The following is a 13,759-nucleotide window of genomic DNA, read 5'->3' as shown; positions in this document are numbered from 1 at the left end:
TCACTTTTCGATAAATTCTATATATGAACTTAATTTTTCCTAATACAAATAGTCCCCCCACTTGCCATTTATACATCAATAGAATACTTGGGAAGTGAAGTTTATTAAAGCGGGAATATTTGCCGCCATTAATTCTTCTTTAGAACTGACGCTTCATTTGTCACTTCCATTTAATGTTCGCAACACGTGGCATCTCTTGGTTGGTTCTACAACTTTTCAATATTTTTTAAGGCTTTTTTACGCTTCACCAATTACGAAACGATAGTTCTCATTATGATGTTTCCATCATTACACCTTTTCCTTTGACGGTTGCTTCTGAGTATAAATATATTTTTTCACCTTTGTCTTTCTCACAAAAAGTTTTAGAACATTCAATTCTTGTTTCCTTCTTCCTCGTACTACTATGTCTTCTTCAAACCCTAACCCTAGGAGAGTTCCCATCGTTGACAACCTTCCTCTTGCTCCTGTTAGGAGTAGGAGAGGAGGTAGACTTCGTAGCTTAGGGTCCTCATCATCGCGAGGCACTTCTCTTCCTTCAACAAGTTCTACACCTCCTTCTAGAACCAGAGGTTCTCTTTCTCAAAGGTCTTCATCTAGAGGTAAAGAATCCACTGAACCTCTTTGTGAACCTTTGGTAGATGAGATTGTTCTCGCAGAACTATCTTTCTACAATGATAGAGAGTCTATTAGAAACCAAGTTTCTTCTATGTCTTCTTAAAATCGTGTTGATATTTACTCAACTCAGATCACTAAAGGTTTAATTTCCGTGGTTCGTAGGGATTTGTCCCCCAGTTCACCGTCCATGAACATGTCGTGAGGGCACCTAGTTCCTACAACTAGGTAAGCCTAACAATGCGGAAATTCAATATAACTCGCGGAAATAATTAATCAAAACTGAACATATGTAAAATAATAGCTGCATATAAGGCCGCTCGGCCTATACAACTCAAAGAAATGCGGAAGTCTACAACTCAATCCCAAAACCCGGAAACTCACGGGAAACACAGGCTAATAGAAAGGAAATACACTGCTCTAACTCTAGAATGTCTACACAACCGAAAGAAAAGGAAGGTCATATACTAAAGCTGGAATAAAATAGAGACTTCTGGTCTGCGGACGTGGCAGATATACCTCAAGTCTCAGCTAGGACTCTCCACCACGAGGATGATACGCCTGGGAGGAAGTACCTGGATCTGCACATGAAAAACATGCGCAGAAGAGGCATGAGTACACCACAGCGGTACTCAGTAAGTGCCAAGCCTAACCTCGGTTGGGTAGTGACGAGAAAGGTCAGGGCCCTACTGAGATAACATAATAAATAATGAGATAACAGAAACAGTTTAAATAAAGTCTACAGCGAGAATCTAAACCAGGTAAATAAGGAAGAACAGTAATAGAAAGCAAAGGTAACCATACATGGAAAACTGCTCTCAACAAGGAATAGTAGCCGGGGGATCTCTTGGTATCCCGAGGATCTCTTGGTATCCTCATCATCAACACTGGGGATCTCTCGGTATCCCGAGGATCTCTTGGTATCCTCATCATCAATACTGGGGATCTCTCAGTATCCCGAGGATCTCTTAGTATCCTCAATAAGTAAGTCGGGGATCTCTTGGTATCCCGAGGATCTCTTGGTATCCTCAATAAGTAAACCGGGGATCTCTTGGTATCCCAATATATATATATATAACATGGAATCTCTTGGTATCCCGCACCCTCAGTCCAGAATATCTCAAGTACAGGGGGATCTCCCGGGAAGCCGTCCCGTAGTCCCAAATTAAACACACAACAACAACAATTCATAAATCTCGGAACAATGCTAAAAATCAGGACAAGAAGTAGTAAATTATAGTCTAACATGCTTCACAGAGTACAAATAGCACAGCTAAAACAAACAAGCAAGTAAGCCAGCTAAACATAAGTCTCTAAGCTAGCACAGGTATAAACTTACAGTTAAAATGAACAAGTAAACAAGAAATCTCAATTTAAATACTTCAAGTAGAAACGGATTTACAACAATTAGCTCAAGTACGCGCTCGTCACCTTACGTACGAGGCATTCAAATATTCAAGATCATATCCTAAGGGGAAAGGTCCCCCACACAAGGTTAGACAAGCCACTTACCTCAAACCAGTGCAAGTCAACCTGAAACCACGCTCTTGCCACGAGTATCTGACTCAAACTGGCTCAAATCTATTCAATTAAATTGCATATTGTAAATAATAATTCAAGTAATTGATTCTACAATTAAATTCTAAGCTAATACGCGAAATTGTGTAAAATAATGCCCCTCGGGCCCACGTCTCGAAATCGGATAAATTTTACATTTTCAGAACCCTCGTACTCTCGCGAGTCTACCCATATAAAAATCTCTCAAATCGGAGGTCAAATACCCACTCAAAACTCAACAATTTAGTCTAAGAATTTTGACCCATTTTTCATTCAAAAATCCGAAAATACGAAGGAAATCATGATTAGATTAGTAGGTATTAAGTATAAGAGAGTAGAGAAGTTACCCAATCGTTGCTCGCGAAAACCCCTCAAAATTTCTCCCAAAATCGAGCTCTAGAAGTCAAAAATAGAAAATGGGAACGAAGTCCCATTTTCAGAACTTAAGATCTCTGCCCAGGCCTTTTTTTCGCTTCTGCGAAAAATTTTCCGCTTCCACAGAAAATTTCGCTTCCGCGGATATTTTCCGCTTCTGCGGTACCGCTTCCGCGGCAAAATTTCCGCTTTTGCGGTCCCGCTTCCGCGGCAATTTTCGCTTCTGCGGTTATGAAAGGAACCGGCACTTTCTTGACACGGAAATGAGCATAACTCCCTCATACGATGTCCAAATTCGACGATTCTTTTTGCTATAGCTTCGAAATTACGATACGGACCTAATGGTTCAATAAAAACTTCATTTGGAGCTCATTTACTTAATATTGTACCCCTTTATGTCCAAAGATACTGCGTTGAAACATCAAATAAGAGCGCAATACAATCCGAAACACACCTGAGGCCCCCGGGACCTCAACCAAAAGCACCAACGCATCTTAAAACATTATTCAAATTTGTTCCAATCCTCAAAACACCTCAAATAACACCAAAACCATCAAATTACATCGAATTCAAGCCTAAGTTCTTCTAAAACTTCCAAAACACGCATTCGATCAAAAACCCAACCAAACCACGTCCGAATGATCTGAAATTTTGCACACATATTCCAAATCACCTAACGAAGCTACAGCAACTCTCGAAATTCCGTTCCGACCCTCGGATCAAAATCTCACCTATCAACCGGAAATCGCCAAAATACTAACTTCGCCAATTCAAGCCTAAATTAGCTACGGACTTCTAAAATTCATTCCGAACACGCTCCCAACCTCGAAATCACCTAACGGAGCTAAAGGAACCATCAGATTTTCATTCTGAGGCCGTCTTCACACTGTTCCAGCTACGGACCATTTTTCAACTCTTAAGCTCTCATTTAGGGACTAAGTGTCCCAAAACTCTCCAAAACTCAACACCGAACGTCCCGGAAAACCAAAATAGCAGAAATGAACTTAGGGGAAACAATTAATAGGGGATCGGGGCGTAAATTTCAAAAACGACCGGCCGGGTCGTTACAGGATTGCCACTGGAGTCATGATTTTCCCATTATTATCCCTAATGCAAACCAAAGAATCACTTCTTATTTAATGGAGTTTTCTTTCGTATATACATACCCTTTTACTTTGAATTTCAGAACTCCTATTGACCTGTTTATCCTCGAATTCTGTCATTTTTTTTATGTTTGCTTAGGTCAAATTGACCCTATTGTGTGGAGGGCAGTTGCTTGTTTGAGGCATTTGGCCAACATGGCTGGCATGCCTTTTACTTTCTTTAATTTAATTCATCTTTATTCTCCCAAACTCTTCCGTCAATGAATTTTTACTTTAGTAGCGAGAAGAAAAAGAGTTCTGGTTAGCCCAGAGGATGATAAGGACCGTGGTTGGTACGCCAGGTTTATTGCTACCCCAACTGTTGGTTCAGTGGGTGAAGAAAATATTCCATTCCCTGAGAAATGGAATTTTGCACGTGAGTTTTCTTTTGTAACTTTTCCATGCCTCTCTTTTTATTTCTGATGATTGTCATTTTAACTTCTTCTTCTGTTTCAGCAACCATGGGAATTGTTGATGAAATTCTCAATTTCCGTGGTTGGGTAGAAAAGTTGTTAAATGTTGCTCCTATGGAAGGTAGATCTTGGAAAAACCTTTCTCATCGGTTTGGTTGGAAAGTGAAAACTCACGGTAAACGCTTTTCCTTTTATTTCTATTTACTTCTTTCCTTAAAACTTATTTTAATCCTTCTTTTTATCAGGATTTCCCATTCGAGGCATAAGTGTTGAGGCCGTCATAGCTTCCAGAGTTTCTTTGGAAAAAGCCCAAGAGATTGTTCTAGGTTCTTCATCAAAAAGGAAGGCCTCCGCTGATCAAGATTCTGAAGAAGAGGAAGGACAAGATGAGGGTTCTTTGATAAAAAGGCCACGAGCTAGAAGACGCATTATTTCAGATAATGAAGTATCTCCCCCTTGTTCTGTTCTTCCCACCAATCCTGTTGAAGCCGCCTTGGTAATTTCTGATGATGATACTCCCGCGGCTGCTCGTGACTCTATTGCTCAGCTTTTTGCCCGTGGGTTTGATAATGAAAATTTAGGTCCAATTTCTGATGAAGTGCCTCTTGCCTCTTTTTCCATGTCTGCTCCTGTGACACCTTCTTTGCCAGTCGTGAATGTTGCCGTTGCTGCTCCTTCCCAGGCTGTTTTGACTCCCTCTACAGTTCCTCCTACAACCGTCCATCATACTGAGGTTGGTTCCTCAAGTGAAGGTGAAGTTATGAGGCAAGTTATCATCGAGGTTCCTGCTGAAGGTAACCTTTTGAGAAAATTAGGTCGGGCTGATGTGTGGTTGAAACCTCTGATTGGTCCGGTTGAGAAAGCCAAGCTTGAGAGTCATAACTCTTTGACTTGGATGAATGACATAGTGCAATCTTCTTTAAAGGTATTCTTTTTCAAACATTACCTCACCTTTTTTTAAGGTTCTTACCCCCTTTTTTTATTAGATCAATCTAGTTGGCATGGAGATGAAGAGGGTTTCCCACACAGAGCAATTAATGCATGACTATCAAGTTGAAGCGGACAACTGGAGGGAGCAGTATGAGAGTCTCCAAATTGATATGGAAGTGTTAGAAGAGAGTAAGCGTACCTTGGAGCAGCAACTGAAGGTTTTAAGCTCAGAGTTAGCAGTCGAGAAGGCATGCTCGAGTCAAGCTGATAAGGACAAGAATCTCCTTGAAACATCTTTCTCCGAGCAGCTTTCCAAAGCCAATGAAGAAATCAAAGAATTGAAGGCTTTGCTAAGTAAGAAAGAAGCTTATGCTGGTGAACTCGTACAGACACTTTCTCAAACCAGGAGGACCTTCGTGAGTCTTCTACCAAGGTCAACTTTTTAGAGAGTTCACTTGCTCCTTTGCAAGCTTCTTATGATTCTGTCCCGGCTGAAAATGAAAAGCTTAAAGACGAGATTGATCAATGGGAAAAAGATTATGAAATTCTTGATAAACCGGGGATCTCTTGNTCGACGGCCCGCTCCAACAGAATTAAAATGTGCACTGCCAAGGGTCGAACGGCACGAACCATAGATGCATCTATTCTCACCGAGGCGATCGGACCGATCCATAAATATCAAGAAAACATCAAGAATGCACACGAAGGTTCATACATATACCAGGAAGCTCTTACCAAGGCTTAGCGAGTTCATACGTTCACTTCATATTTCCTTTAAGTCTGTAGCATATCATGAATGATCATAGTGGCAATTTAAATAAGAGATACTTTCAATTTAGGCATGATGTGGGTCCTAAACTACCCATACAATTAATATCATAGTAGCTACGCACGGACTCTCGTCACCTAGTACGTACGTAGCCCCCGCATTTAGCAACAATTATTCAGTTATTACACCTATGGGGACAATTCCCTCTTACAAGGTTAGAAAGGAGACTCACATCGCTCCAAACCGCACTTCCAATATCGAAAACAAGCCCAAGCTCTTATTTCGAAGCCGAACGATCACAAACTAGTTAAAATAGGTAAGAACTAGTCAATAAAGGCTTAAAAGGTCGAATTCTAACTATTTAAGTAATTTCCAAACCTTTCCCACAAGTTTCCTAAATTCCGACCCCGGGCCCACGCGCCCAGATTCCGATATTTTTCGAAGGAAATTGTTCTCTACAACCTAAGGATCAATAATATATAAATTCTAGTCCATTTCATAACAAATTTCATGCTTAAATCTTAATTTTTATAAACCCTAGGTCTAGCTCTAACCCTTTGATTTTATCTAATTTTTAGTGTTTAATCTACCTAATATACATGTATTTAAACTAATAATGAATGGGAGTAACTTACCTTGAAGTGCTATGTTGAAACCCTCTCTTTGGAAGCCCCCAAATCGCCTAAGTGTGGAGTGAGAAATGAAAAATGGCCTTTGAGTTCGAACTAAATGAATCTGCCCAGCGATTTCCGCTTCTGCGGTGCTAGGACCGCTTCTGCGAAAATCGCTTCTGTGGAAATAGGCCCGCTTTTGCGGAAATGGCCCAAGAAGCCTGGACCGCTTCTGCGTTCAGGTGCCCGCTTTTGCGGGTCCGCTTCTGCGGATTTCGAGCCGCTTCTGCGGATTTGGGCCTAAGGAGGTGGACCGCTTCTGCGGTCTCTGGGCCGCTTCTGCGGTTTCCCCTTGGCCTGGCCCTTTCCGCTTTTGCGATGAGCTGACCGCATCTGCGGTTCCGTTTCTGCGGTCCAAGAACCGCAGATGCGGTTATGACAGAAGCAGCAACTTCAGCTCTTCTTCAATTTTCTTACTTAGCTCGAACCTCGCTCGTTTGACGCTCGGGGCTCCCGAGCCCCGCCCGAACACATCGACAAGTCTGAAATCACGAGGCGGACCTACTCGAACCCTCGGATCACTCAAAACAACGCTAAATCTTGGAATCACCCCCTAAAACCAAATGAATCAAACTATTGAATCTTCAAGTTCTTATTTCTCCTCTAACGGGTCAAAACGCCCTTAAACTACTCGGATTGGCACCAAATTTGACAGGCAAGTCTTAACTGACATTACGGACCTGTACCAAGCTTTAGAACCAAAATCTGAGCCCGATACCTAGGGAATCAATGATTTCTTAGTTTCTTTAGTTCTTTAAAGCTTCAATTAAACAATTTTAAACAAAAATTCATTACTCGGGCTAGGGACCTCGGAATTCGATTCCGGGCGTACGCCTGTGAGCACGTGATTTTTGCCCTAAGCAAATTAATTCCAAAAGTTTTGAATAATTGATTTCTTAATTATTTTACAATTTTTGTGAATTTTTGTCAAATTTTTTGTGTTAATTGGTTGCATTTTATTCATATGAAAATACAAAAATATGCATTTGCATTTAGGGATTTAATTTCATAATTTTAGTATTAATTAGGTATTAATTAGTTTTAGAACAAATTTAAAGAAAAATTGCAAAAAAAAAAAAAAATAGTTTCTTTGCACTCTTAATTGTTAATTTTTAAATGTAGAGTTTTAAATAATTTTTAGAAGTTAAATAGTTTAATTACGTTTTGTTTAGCATTTTATAAAATCAGAAAAATAAATAAATACAAAAACAAAAAAATAAAATAAAAAAGCAAGTCAATAAAATACAAGAAAGCAATTAAAAGAATAAAGAAAAATGGCTGCCAAAAATTGGGCCAAATCACCCAGCCCAATTCATTAAACCCAAACCCTTCCAGAATTAGCCCAAACCCACCCCAACAAACCGGTCCAATCCCGTTACACCACAAAACGACGCCGTTCCATCTTAGGTTAATCTGGACCGTCGAGGTTAATTGATCAGACGGCCCAGAAGTCCCCTACCCTTAATATATATATGTCCGAACAACCCCTACCCCCTCAGAACCCCCCTACCCTCACCGTCGCTCAAATCCTAATCATGTAACACCACCGTCGCCCACCGTCACCCCACCGTCTACCACCGTCTTCCGCCCTAGCGCGGCCGGCCGGAAATCGCCGCCGGCGGCGGCGATGCTCCGATGGCCACCAAAATTACACCCTAGAACCACCGTTCTCTCCTCTTTCCAACCCCCATCTTAGTTTGTCTCGAATCCCATCCAATCGCCTCGAATATCAGATCTAAACTTTTCCGGCCATGACTCAACTCCTTCCAAACCACCCCAAATTAACACCCTGATACCCTCTCTTCTTCCTTTATCCAAACCCCATGGTATTCTATCTCAAATCTGTCCGGAGCATCTCGAATATTGAATTGAAATTTTCCGGTCAAAGTCCAAAGTAACCCAATCGAGCCCAGATTAACACCATAAGACCGCTTGGTCTTCCCCTATCAGACCCCCATGGGCGCTTGGCTCAAATGTGACCGGAACAGTTCGAATATCGATTTCAAGTTATCCGGCGGAACCCTAGATAAGTTTTTCTTCAACGTTTTCCTTTCTTTGTTTAATTTTTTGTCTTTTTATGCATGTGTTTTTCTCGTGGTCAGTCCAATTTCAACAATTAGGTTAAGTCATCGATTGCTTTCTTGGTTGTTTGTTTTCTTCGTTAATCAATCTCCTGTTCTTTTCCTTGTTAGTCCCAATGCCGCTTAACTATAGTATAGCCATGGTTTGATAATTCTGACTTTTAATGTAGCAATTAGGTTAGTTTCAGTGGCAATGGTGCATAATTCTGATTTGGTTAATTCTAGGAGTTTTTAAATTTTCTTTGCTTCATCATCCTTGATTGATTCGGTTTTGATTTTTCTAGTTTAATTGTCACTATTTTAATCTTGATCCGATTCTGTTAAATGTTTAAATGATAGCTTAAGTAATAGAACTTTCTGTTATTTGATTAGTTTTAGTAATAATAATAATTTGTTCATGATCTAAACTTGTTAGAATTAGGATCTCTAATTGTTTTTATTAGATGACAATTTGTTAGTTAAATTTCTGTTTGTTTTGTTAGTTTAATTTTGTTTTTCCTGATTAGAAATATAGGAATCCATTCATTGTTTTGATGTAGCTGGTCCTTAATTAGGTTTAGGGACTGCTGGATTTGGTCAGTAATTTCAAGGGATGCTAAGGGTAGTTTAGGCATGGGAAAAGGGTAGTTTAATCAGATTTGGTAATTGTTGAAGTAAAGTAAGGGTAGAATAGGAATTGTAATGGGTATAGAACCTTCTAGGATGGACTATAGTGCAGATTTCAGTAAACTTAGGGTAGTTACTTGTGTAACAAGTCAAGAAACAAGGGGTAAAAAATAGAATTAAGATAGGGACTAATGGGTAAAGTAAAAATCTAAAATTGGACCCTAAGTTTGCCTATAAATAGGCATTCATTTGCCTTGTACAACAAGTTTTTGGAAACCCCAAAATTCCCCCCTAAAACAGTCTCTACAATTCCAGCATATCTAGAATTTGACTGCAACAATCCAAAGCTTTTAGATCTCATTTCATCCCAGTAAGAAAAAAATACAAAAAAAAACAAAAAAACCAAAACTACAAAAATCCAAAAATACTGCTCCATTCGAACTCGTTTTGGAGTTTAAGTTAGATTTTCAGCTGTAGAGTAATGGTTCAGTCAACAGAGGGTTAAAAAATGGCCTCAGCATCTCTTAGATCTGATTTAGGTTCAAGTCTAGGAATTCTGGTTGATTTCGAGTAGAGTTTGATCCAATCGCATCTGGTTTTGCTTGTTGTTGGTGTGTAATCTGCTGTCGTTCCTTCTTGGTTTGACTGTGGTGTTTTGGAGTCAAAAATTGATCTAACTGCCTTGAGTTTGAGCTGCTGCTAGCTACTGCTTAGCTGACCTTCCTCTTCTTCATTTCTGTTCTAATTCCAGGTACATACTCGAGCATTGTATTGGTACAGCTTGGAAATTGAGATGTTGAAATAAAATTGGCCCTATATTTGATATCTGAAGTTTATATGTTCAATTGGTTTAGTAAAATAGTCAGTAGATGATTATTATCGTTTAGTTTTGCTTTGGTTTGTATTCATTATGCCTAGTTGGACTGATGGATGAAATGTATTAACATGAACTGTCTCAAATTGCCACGAATGTTATACTGATATTCAAAACGCATGAGCTAGTTAACATCATTAGTTCGTTAGTCTAGATATTCAAATTGAATGTGATTTGCGCTTGGAATGGCTTCTGGGATTTAGAGTAAAGCTGTGTTGATGAATGAATATTTAATCGGTTAGGTAAGTAACTTTGCATGAATCACTTGAGTGTTGTAGCGTTAGATAAAACCAAATCAAACTAATTAGGGCTTGATATTAGTAATATTCTGGTCTGCTATTGTGGATGTTGGCAATAATTGGAGAAACTCCAGGTCAGGTCAGGGAATCGATCCCATGACCCCTTCTACGAATTCCGACCAGTCGATGCAGACTGTGTCACGTGACTTGGGCTTTTGGGCCTGAAGTTCATATGAAATTCGGAATGGTACTAGCCAAAGGATACGTGGGGTTTTTCTATATAACATCAATACATTAGGATTTTTCTCTTCATTTTAGAAACGAATTTAAATAGATAATGGTAGTTGCTTTTAGTGTGGCCTTAAAATAAATGAGACGAGCCTCGCCAGATATTACACACAAATTACGGGGCCCTCAATAAATATTATATTAAGTTTTAGACTTCGGGATGGGCCGTTTAGCGAAATTCACGGCCTTCCCTCAAAATAATAACGCGTTAGTCTCTTCAAGCGCGCCGTTAATAATATTACATTCCTAAATTAGGGTGCACATTTATGTGACCCAAATCCAAATCTGAACGAAGTCGAAATGTGTTGACAACCACGGGTGCACTGGTGCGACGCTGTTCGAGACGCATTTTCACGACGTTGCAATTCTTACTAAAAATAAAATAAAAGCGGTTTACCATTAAAAGCACATAAGCTAGAATACGTTGTGAAATCAGATAAAATCAAATACAACAGTTGAGCGACCGTGCTAGAACCACGGAACCCGGGAATGCCTAACACCTTCTCCCGGGTTAACAGAATTCCTTACTCGGATTTCTGGTTCGCGGACTGTTAACAGAGTCATAATTTCCTCGGATCGGGATTCAACCGGTGACTTGGGACACCATTAATCTCCCAAGTGGCGACTCTGAATATTAATAATAAATCCCGTTCCGATTGTCCTTTAAGTGGAAAAACTCCTTTACGCCCTCACAGGTGTAGGAAAAAAGGAGGTGTGACAGCTCTGGCGACTCTGCTGGGGACAAGAACCCAGAACTTCGGTTCAGGGTTCAGAATTCGAGCTTAGATATATTGTTGTATTTGGCTTTATCTGATTTTCCTACATGTTTCATGCTAAATGTGCAAAATGTTGCTTTTTACCGCTTTGATATTATCTGAACTGTATATAAACTGTGGCGAAACCCTTCTCTTCTCACCTCCGGGGATGTGCTTACTGGTTGAGACTCCCTATTCTGTTAGTGTCAATACCCTGAAATAAGAAAGAGGCCGGACAAGTTACTAAGCCGGATGGCCTTTTGGTTCCCGGTACGTAGCCCCCTCCTCGACTCGAGTTGTCCGCTCGGGTACACAGTCTAGAACACATACCCAGGTTTTGAACCTAGAAGAACTTGACTTCATGCCGGATCCCTAGTAGGATCGCTTATCTGCATCACGTGCATTTTGACTTAGGGGACTCAACACAGGGGTTGGGTCCGTCTAGGACAGGTGTACCCGGAATAATGGACCATCCTGATGCATCCTACTTGTGCATTTATCTGTTTTGGACTCGCATGCTGACCGGCTTTGAATATCTGGAAAATTGAAAAACAAAAGGGGAAAAGAAAAAATAGTAGTGTGGAGAGTTAATTACCTATATTAGAAAAACCAATGGCCAAGTAGTGCCGAAATGCTGCCGGATTTTTGAGACAATGAAAGAAAAAAAGAAGAAAAGTTTTTTTTAGTTTGTTTTGTTTGCCAATGGAAAAGAAAAACAAAAAGAGCTTTATTTTTCAAATTAGTTCGTTTTATTTGCCACTGAAAAAGAAAATATAAAAAAGAATCTTGCTTTCAGAAATAGTGTATTCGCCAACAAAAAAAAAGAGTTTTGTTTTCAACAATAGTTAGATTTATTTGCCCGAACTACGCTGGCTTGATTCTCACCGGATGTGAGATAAGTAGGCAACCCTCATCGGGTCCAACCTCCCCTTTTTTTCAAAAATAGCCAAAAAATGCCAAGATTTTAATTTCATCATGAATAAGTCGGGTGCCGCCATTCTTGTTTAAAATAAGCCGAATGTCCCTCAAAAGGATGCCGGAAGGCTGTTTTTGCAAGAACAACCACCCTGAGTCATTTTTAAACGGTTAGTAAGCACAGCCTTAAAATCTTCTTTACGAAGTGCTGAAAGGCCGTATCCGCAAAACCGGCTGTTTGTTTAAATTGGAAATTTGAACAGAAATGGTGTCATTTTTCTCTTTTAGGTCAAAATAAGTGATTAAAATCACCTTAATAAATGTGCAGGATGAGCACGACTCAAAATGAATTATTTTCAATCATGCATAAAATCCCTTTGGAGTTACGTCTGTGGTGGAATGATTTAGGCGGAGAAGGGCAAGATGCAGTCAAGAAACATTTGAAAGGGCTTACTGGTTTACTCGATATTGTGCCTCAGGGAGATATTATTAGAGCACTGGTTACATGTTGGGACCCAGCACATAATTTGTTCCATTTTTCGGACTTTGAGCTTACCCCGACATTAGAGGAAATAGCTGGCTACATTGGAAAGGATGAGGTTCCGTTGAGGCACAAATACTTGGTTGCCCCCAGAGTTGTAGCCGTGCACAGATTTCTAGACTCTTTGAAGATAGTCAGAACCGTCCATAACACCAATCTGGCAAATGGCTTTTGTACTCTGAGCTTCATATATCATCGATATGGCCATATCGGGGGGTTCAACAACCCAGAAAGCAAGATATGTAGCAAGGAAACCGCCAGAAATGGGAGGAGCATCGACGTTTCGCCTTTATGGTAGCTTTCCTGGGGCTTTTAAAATTTCCAAGGAAGGATGGGAACATTGACATAAAAATAGCTGGGGTCCTCAGCACGTTAATTACTCAAGCCAAAAGTACACTTGCACCTATGATATTGGCCGACATCTTCCGTGCTCTTACAGCCTGCAAGGCCGGGGAAGCTTTCTTCGAGGGGTGCAGTCTATTGTTACAAATGTGGATGATCGAGCATCTGTGTTCGTCCTCAGTTTTTGAGCTACGGGTCTCCAAAAAAAACATGTATAGAAGAGTTTTACACGAGGATTAAAGGGGCCGAATTGCCAGAAGGAGTCACGGGTTGGACAACATATTTTCGGTCCCTCACTGCTAGCCAAATAGAGTGGACACTGGGATGGTTACCCGTTGATGAAATCGTATATATGCCGGCAGCCCGACCACATTTCCTTCTGATGGGGCTTAGAAGCATTCAGCCTTACGCACCGTATCGAGTGTTGAGGCAGCTGGGGAGATGCCAGATAGTACCCAAGGATGATGATCTTAGATTTGCAAGTGGTTGAGATTGGCCCTGATGGCCAGTTTCCTGAAGCAATGGTCCGCCAGTCTGGAGCGAATGTCAATATTTGACGGCAAACACTTGTGTTCGAGATCGAGCCAAAGGAGAAGTGTCGCCTGATTATCAGGCTTGGTATAGAAGGGACGTTGCATTCGGAAGACCG

This window comes from Nicotiana attenuata, unplaced genomic scaffold (genome assembly GCF_001879085.1).
Source record: "Nicotiana attenuata strain UT unplaced genomic scaffold, NIATTr2, whole genome shotgun sequence".
Taxonomy (NCBI): Eukaryota; Viridiplantae; Streptophyta; class Magnoliopsida; order Solanales; family Solanaceae; genus Nicotiana; species Nicotiana attenuata.
This window is presented reverse-complemented; position numbering follows the sequence as displayed.